The sequence below is a fragment of the Urocitellus parryii genome, chromosome 6, assembly GCF_045843805.1.
Source record: "Urocitellus parryii isolate mUroPar1 chromosome 6, mUroPar1.hap1, whole genome shotgun sequence".
In the NCBI taxonomy this organism is placed as follows: domain Eukaryota; kingdom Metazoa; phylum Chordata; class Mammalia; order Rodentia; family Sciuridae; genus Urocitellus; species Urocitellus parryii.
Window position 1 is genome coordinate 42,056,972 of NC_135536.1, and position 9,169 is coordinate 42,066,140.

At 36.5% G+C, this 9,169-nt stretch overlaps 1 pseudogene; it reads left to right on the forward strand.

Moving 5' to 3' along the window:
• The first annotated feature begins 2,713 nt into the window (after positions 1-2,713).
• On the forward strand, positions 2,714-3,919 carry LOC144255436 (ornithine decarboxylase pseudogene; annotated as a pseudogene).
• The last annotated feature ends 5,250 nt before the right edge of the window (positions 3,920-9,169 follow it).

Consider the following 9,169-nt stretch of genomic DNA (forward strand, 5'->3'; position numbering starts at 1 on the left):
TATATAACTTATTGACAACAGGTTACTTTATCTGGCTATAAAACATCAAGTGACATGAATAAATACCAGTCAAATTTGTTATTTCTATACAAATCAAAGACTTTTATTACATATAATTTTGGTTTAGATAACACCAACTTCGCAAAGTGCTCTCCTAAGCTTTACACTTAACCAAGTTTCATTTTAAAGAAACCCTAGTGTATGGTAACAATAATCACATGTCTGCATGGGGTAGCAGTGCTAGCAAAAATCAAAGGATACCCTTAAATCCCTTATACATTTAGGAAACATATTAATGGTAAGAAATTGACTTAGTCAAAGTAAACAGAAGACAGGTCTTCAAATGACAGTGTGGCTCTTCTATGTCAGATACAATGTATAAAAGAGAGCACTTATTGATTATCTTGCCTATAAACTTACATAAACTTTCCTTTTATAAACTTCTACAAAACACTTAGACAAGGTTTAGATAGACATAGTTCTCAGATGCATACATATACCTAGTCACATGTATTTTGGGTGTCATCTATATTGTTATAACCTAAATAAGAGTTGCTTGTTTAACCAGTTACAGAGTAATCATTTAAGACTTTAAAACAGGTACAAACCTTAATTCCTTTAATACTTACTTTCCCCAAGTAATAAAACAAAACAATGTAAGAAAATTATCTCAACAAATAAGAGTAAAGCAACATTTCAGACTTTGCTTTATAGCAGTACATTAAAATTCAAATAACTTTAACTGAATGTGCTAATCATAGCCAATTTAATCACAAACACAAACTTTTTGACATTTACCTTCCACAGACCTTCTGTGACTTAATTAAACATTCACAACTTCTTTACATCCTTAGTTTTGTCCTTTTTCATCTTGGACTTTAGCACAAGAATGTTACATTACCAGACAAAATAATTTTTCATCCAGAAACATTTCTTTTACCATCCAATTTTCCATACTAAATTATATTTCCATACCTATAACTTTCTTTTTATCTTTTCTAGTTTTGGACCCTTTATTAAATTCATATTCTGAAACATACCTTATTAATGTTATCTGTGCATTTAATTTACACATCAAATTTCATCCCAGAAGAGGGTTGGACAATCTAGCATATACAAAAGCTGTGCCTTAATCTTTTTTCTCCCAGTTTGCATTCAAGGGATTAGAGCATAGGATATTTTTGAACCTGACTTGTCTCCAGTATCATTATCACAATGCCATCAACGCTAAGTGCGTTCCCCACTGTCAGTTGTATCCAGAGGCTCCTTTAGGGCCTTTTTCTTATACTATGCACATTAGTATACAATGAAGGAGGCCCTTTCCATACTTTCCTTTAAGCTTCCTTGAAGACCCCTTTGCAGAGGCTATCTACAAAATACAGATTGGCCTTAGTTTCTGTCTTTGTCTTTTCTGGTACACTTATTGATCCTGCCAGTCTCCCCAGGCATTTAGTTTGATAGGATACTATTACAGCAAGAATTGAGGGGCTGGGGATGTGGCTCAAGCGGTAGCGTGCTCACCTGGCATGTGTGCTGCCGGGTTCCATCCTCAGCATCACATACAAAGCAAAGATGTTGTGTCTGCCGAAAACTAAAAAATTATCTCTTCTCTCTCTCTCTCTCTCTCTCTCTCTCTCTCTCTCTCTCTCTCTCTCTCTCCCCCTCTCCTTTTCTCTCTCTCTCTCTTCTCTCTCTCTCTCTCTCTCTAAAAAAAAAAATTGCTTTGCCCAAGTGATGAATATCCCCTGGATAAATGGTGTTTACTGTCAGATCTTAAAAGGGAAGACTCCTCCTGTCCCCAGGTCATAAACGGCCAGTGCTGGAACATACTACCCCATCCTTTGTGGCCAGTAGCCTCCAACCTCCATGGGCAAAAGGGGCTGGAAGGCAGGGCAGAGGCCAGGTTCTCTGTGATCGTTTTTCTATAGCCCAGCAGATTTTCTGGGATTTTCCCCCCAGTTGAGGGCTAGTGTCCTTGACCACAGTGAGATGATCTGTGGGTGCCTGGTGCCAGATGAGAAAGAGTGAGTGGAGTGCCACCAGTGGGTTTAAAAGATTTAAATCTTTTTAACCCTTTCTTCTGGTGTCCTGCTATCCTTATACACCACAGGTGCCTTTTGGTACCTTCAACTTGGTTCCTGATGGTTCAGACCCCTTGTCATGCAACTGCATAAATGCCTGCACATACATTTCCCCCCCAGTTGAGGGCTTCTTTACCCTGACAGAACAACTTCAATATCAAATTGCATAATAATCCAGAAAAAAACATTTAAAGGCCAGATTGTGTTACAGTAAATCCTCTTTCTCTTACATAGGCTTATCCCTATAGGTGGCCCATTGCTGAGAGCCATTACCAAGTAGGAATGACACATCGTAATCCTTGCCAGTGTACCCCATGTTAAATGGACCTGCCTTGGAAATTTGCTGCATGCACTGCCATGTTGGTCCTGACATCACATAATAGATAGTTGGCCTCTGGAATCCATTGAAAGTAGAAGCAGCAGCAACAGTGTATGTACCCATGTTTTCAAAAAGCATCCAATCACCCACATGCATTTTGGGAAGGTCATAGCGCTCAACAATCCGATCAAGGCCATCACAGGTCGGTCCCCATATGCTGGATGAATAATACTTCTCATCTGGTTTAGGTCTCTTCTGCAGCAGGGCCTTTACATGTGCATGATCATAAAGGATGCAATTAAATGATCCGTATACTCCGTCATTCACATAATACATAAAGGTCTGTTCACTTGCCTCATGTTCATCATCAGAGCCTGTCTGTTCCTTTAATATGAGTTTTTTTGGCAATGATATTAACTGCAAGCGTGAAAGCTGAAGCAACATAATATCTTCCTGGTTCAGCTATGATTCTCACTCCAGAGTCTGATGGAAAGTATTTGTCCAGTGCTGGATTGATCACACTGGTGATGACTTTTGACAGTGAAGTTGAGTTGATGAAGGTTGCCTAGCACATCCAAAGGCAAAGTTGGTTTTGCAGATTGCTACTGATGATTCCAAAGCAGTCTGTCGTCTCAGTGTTAAATTCGGTGCCACACTCAAAACCAGCAGACTTCTTTTGGAACGAGCTAAAGAATTAAATATTGATGTCATTGGTGTCAGCTTTCATGTGGGGAGTGGCTGCACTGATCCTGAGACCTTCGTGCAGGCCATCTCTGACCCCCGCTGTGTCTTTGACATGGGAGCTGAGGCTGGTTTCAGCATGCGTCTGCTGGATATTGGTGGTGGCTTCCCTGGATCTGAGGATGTGAAGCTTAAGTTTGAGGAGATCACCAGTGTGATCAATCCAGCACTGGACAAATACTTTCCATCAGACTCTGGAGTGAGAATCATAGCTGAACCAGGAAGATATTATGTTGCTTCAGCTTTCACGCTTGCAGTTAATATCATTGCCAAAAAACTCATATTAAAGGAACAGACAGGCTCTGATGATGAACATGAGGCAAGTGAACAGACCTTTATGTATTATGTGAATGACGGAGTATACGGATCATTTAATTGCATCCTTTATGATCATGCACATGTAAAGGCCCTGCTGCAGAAGAGACCTAAACCAGATGAGAAGTATTATTCATCCAGCATATGGGGACCGACCTGTGATGGCCTTGATCGGATTGTTGAGCGCTATGACCTTCCCAAAATGCATGTGGGTGATTGGATGCTTTTTGAAAACATGGGTGCATACACTGTTGCTGCTGCTTCTACTTTCAATGGATTCCAGAGGCCAACTATCTATTATGTGATGTCAGGACCAACATGGCAGTGCATGCAGCAAATTTCCAAGGCAGGTCCATTTAACATGGGGTACACTGGCAAGGATTACGATGTGTCATTCCTACTTGGTAATGGCTCTCAGCAGCCCATGCAGCCTAGGCCTCTCTCCTCAAGAGACTACCAGTAAGATCAATGCAGGATGGCCCATGTCTTAAAGGGCCAGTAACAGACAAGAGAGGATCCTAGAAACCAGAACAGATCTGCACATACAAATTTCTTCCACTAACTTTATCTTTGACAGACCAACTTCAACTGCAAGACTGCACAATAATCTAGAAAGCTAATCAAAAGCCAGGTCATTACAGTAAAACATTAGCTTAGACAGACTTATAGGTGGCCCTTTCTTCAACTTACTTTACCTCTGACAGACCAACTCCAATTGCAAGATTGTACAAAAAAAGAAACACAGAGAGAGAAAACCAGAGAGGATCCCCAAAACCATCACTGACAGATGGGAATCTTTAAATTGATCAGCCAAGATCTTTCCCAAGAGACTACCCAATATAATGCAGTACTGGCCACGTCTTAAAAGGGGCAGTAGCAGATGCAAACAAAACAGACAACCAGAAGGAATTCTCAAGCCCAAGGCCAACAAACAGATGAGAAAGAACCTAGAACAGATCAGAAGGGAATACATATCCCTAGGTTTTTGAGTCCTGCTTAACTGTGACTACTATACCAATGGTGCCACAGATATCCCCAGAAAGAGGGACCAGATGTTCCCACAAAGAGGAACTAGGTATGTGGAATCAAGGGTCTTAGCATACACACTGGGAGACTTCACAAATGGCCAAAGTTGTCACAACTTTCCTGAGTTCAGTTTTCTTTTTCTCAAAATGGATCACAATGGAGCAACCTGTACTATTCAGGGAGAGCAGGCAAGAGTTCCCTAAAGCAAAAGGAACTTCGGCAGCTGTTAGTATGGTCCCTCAGTCCCTCTCTGTACTCACAGGACAAGCTCCTTTTGTTCAACCAGAGGCAGACTCACCCATCTCCTAACTCTCCTGCAGTTGACTCTCAACAAGTTCGTCAGCACCATGAATCCTCAACATGGAAGTGGGGTTCCTTAGACAACCAGGCCTGCCCAAGAATGCTGGCATTTCAGATCCCATTTGGGGTGCCAAATTTCTTGCTAAAACCTTGGTCCTTGTCCTCAAAGCCAACCCAATAATGAGGACACAGTTTTGAAAAAAAGTAAAAAGAAGGTTTATTGCTTTGCTGGCAAAGGAGAAACATAGGAGACTCCTGTCCTAAAGCATATGGTTCTGTCTATTATTTCTTTATAGATTTTCTATCCATTACTGAAAGCAGGGTGTCAAAGTTCCCTACTATTATTGTATTACAGTTTTCTTTCCCTTTAGAACTATTAATATTTGCTTTATATATTTTGGAGCTCTGAGTTGAGTACATAGGGCATACACAATTGTTATATCCTCTTGCTAAATTAACCCCTTTATCATTATATAATGGCTTTTGCTCTTCTTTTTCTAGTGTTTTGTGTAAAGTGCATATTATCTGATAGATGTATAGCTACTTCTACTCTTTTTTTTTGTCTTATACTTGCATGGAATATCTTTTTTTATTTTTTTATAATAAGCCTATTTGCTTCTTTACAAGTAAATGGAGTCTTTTGTAGGCAGCACATAGTTAAGTCTTGTACTTTTTTAATCCATTCCACTTGTCTATTTATTTTGCTTGAATTTTGAATATAAAATAATACATTTATATCCAAAGTTATTTCTGATAAGTAAGAACTTATTACAGCCATTTTGTTAATTGTTTTCTAGAGGTTTTGTAAGTTCTCTCTCTTCTTTCTCTCTTTTACTGTCTTAATTTGTGGTTAAGTGATTATTTTTCATAGTAGGATGTTTGATTCCTTGAGTTTTTTATTTTTGTTTTTAGTGTATCGACATAAATTTTTACTTCATAGTTACCATAAGGTATACAAATATATCTTATAGTTATAATGAATTTTTTAAGCTAAGAACATCTTAATTTGATCACAAAATATAACCTCTACACTTCAACTCCACTTTTTAACACCACACACTTTGAAGTTTTGATGTCAAAATTTACCTCTTTGATATTGCATAATGCTTAACAGACTATTATAATAATAATAATAACTATTATTATTATTTTAATCATTTTGTTTTTAAACCTTCATACAAAAGATATGCTCAGTTTACATACCACTATTCTGTTATTGGAGTACTTTGAATTTTGCTGTGTGCTTACTTTTACCAGTAAGTTTTATGTTTTCAGATATTTCTGTGTTACTCATTAGCATTTTTTCAGCTTAAAGAGCTCTTATCATTTTATGTAAGACATCTTTGTTGTTAATGAACTCACTCAGTTTTTGTCTGTCTAGGAAAATCTCCTTCATTTGCAAAAGACAGTATTGCTGGATACAATATTCTTGGTGAGCAGTTTTTTTCCTTCAGCATTTCAAATACATCATCCTACTCTCTTCTGGACTCTAAGGTTACTGCAGAAAAATCTGCTATGAGTCATTTTGGAAGTATTTTGTACATTATTTACTTATTTTCCCTTGCTTCTTTCAAGATCTTCTCTTTGTCTTTGATATTTCGTGGTTTGATTGTGTCTTAGAACAGGCAAATGTAGATTAGATCTGATCAGAGAACTTTAACTGTCTTGTACCAAAATATGCACATTTTCCCCCAAGTTTGGAATGTGTTTTTCTATTATTTTTTTAAATATGATTTTCAGTTCTTTATCTTCTCTCTCTCTCTCTCTCTCTCTCTCTCTCTCTCTCTCTCTCTCACACACACACACACACACACACACACCATACACTAATATTTACTGTTTTGATGTTGTCTCATAAATCCTGCAAGATTTTTTATTCATTTTTGTCTCCTTTGATTTAAGTTTATAGATTCTTTCTCCTACTTGATCAATTCTGTTATTGATAACCTCTATTGCATTTTCATTTCATTCATTGTATTTTTCAATTCTAAAAGTTTTGTTTACACACACATATAAATATACCTGTTAAATTTATCTGATAAATCTAAATAATTTCTTAGTATTTTATTGAATTTAACAAATCTTCTTTGAAAGAGTTATTTTGGATTCATGTCACAGAGTTCGCACACTCTGTTTAGGGTCACTCATTGGTACTGATTTTGTCCATTTAGTGACTTCATATTTTTCTAATTGTCCTTGTATCTTTTGGTCATACATTGGTGTCTGTGTATTGAATATTTATTCCAGATTTTGTATTCTTGTTCTGTCAAAAATGTCATTCAGTCATAATCTTGTCTAGAAATTCTGACTAGTTCAGAAGTGGTCTCTAAATCTGTGACTATTATAATCTTTGCAACTTTAGGTTTTATCCTAAGCCCAGGAATGTAGCAAATCATTTAACAAGCAGTGCAGCCACCAAGATCGACATTAGTTGTGGTGAGCTCACCCCCATCACCACCCCTAACATGTGCTGGGAACCATCTTCCAGCACATGAAATTTCAGGGGACATACATAATATCCAAACAACAACACTAGGGAACTTTATATCATCTTATTAATGTCACTATAGAAAACACTTCTTGATTAATTACAGTTCTGGCCTTTAGGGGGGAAAATTCAATCGAGTGAGAAAGAAGACAAAGGCATTTTGAGTAATCTTGGTTCTCCAGTTGACATACTAGGAAATTTTCAGTGGTACCAATTTTTTAATAGTATTGCATTTTTTCCTCTCCTAAAATCATTTCTACAATGAGACCTATACCCATTTCCTCAAATATTTAAGTAGCCACACTGAACAGCCATGGAGTTAACTGAATTGCCTTGTTTCTGGCTCTCTAAATTTTTGTTTTGTTTTGTTTTGGGGTTTTTTAATTGATTTTATTATTTTTTTAAATACATGACAACAGTGAAATGCATTACAATCCTTATTACACATAGAGCACAATTTTTCATATCTCTGTATATAAAGTATGTTCATGTCAATTTATGCCATTATACATGTACTTTTTTGCATTACAATTCTTAATAGACATATATACCACAATTTTTAATATCTCTGTTTGGATATAAGGTGTGTTGTCACCCAATTCAAGTCTTCATACATGTACTTTGTATAATGATGACCATCACAAATTTTTGCATTTCCTTGCCTCATTATAACCATGATGGCCAGTTCCACATGTCAACAGGAATGGGCTTGGTTCTTTAATAAATGGGATGTTAAGATAACTAGCAAAATATTATTTCTTAGTATATATGTAGCAGTTTTTCCAGAAGAGATTCTTTTTAAAACAGTAGTCTAAGTAAATAATATCTTCTATCACCAATATAGATTGGACCAAAGAGAACAAAAATGTGAAGGAAAGGCAAATTCACCCTTTGTTCTTGAGCTAAAATATCCATATTTTCTGCCTTTGGATATTGGTATCCTGGTTCTTGTACATTTGGACTTAAGATCAGGAATTTCACCATCAGCCCTCCAATTCAGAGACCCTCATACTTAGATTGAAATATGCCATCAGATTTTCTGATTCTCCAGCTTGTGGATTGCAAATCATAGGATCTGTGGCTTCCATAACTGCCTATGTTTCTCTGAAAAGCCAGACAATAATAGCTATTCAAACATTTCCAATTTATAAAATCAATTCTAGTAAAACAAAAATTAATGTTGCCAATATTAACAGCCTAACACAGTACATTGATTTCTTTAAATTTTCTAGAAATGGGTTTATCTACTAAATTTTACTAATTTAACTGCTGATTTGGGTATATTTTAGGCCAGACATTTAAAAGTTATAAAACTACAGTTTCTTCATGATTGAGGTAGATGTCTTACTCTTAAAGTTTTAGAGTAAACTATTTTCTCCCATACACTTTGATGTGTAATTTTACATTTTTATTCAAACACATTTTCTGAAATTTGAGTAGCTCAAAAGCTGCTCCTTAAAGGAAGTTTAATCTTGAAGATAGTATCTCTATGTACAGGAGAGCTCTTTCTATGTAGAATCCAGTGTGACTCTCTCCATGTCCTAAGAGCTTTTGAAACTTAAAGACTCTCATTGAAAACAATAAAAGCACTAAATTAGATGGCACTGATTAGGTGCCATACATGTACTTAGTCTATGCCTAAACCCTATGGTTGTCTCTATTATCATCTCCATTTAGAAATGCTACTTCACTCATTCTACCTGATAAAAGATTGCCATGATTCATCTTGAATAATGGGAAGTTTTCTTTTTCTTTGTGTATTTATGTGGAGGCATTCAAGAACATTTTGAATGAGCCATCTTCAGATTAACTGCCCATCATTTGGAAAATAAATAAGAATCAATTGACTTAATTTTTTTTTCTTATTCTTGTTGTATTTGTTCTTGCTTTTAAAATATT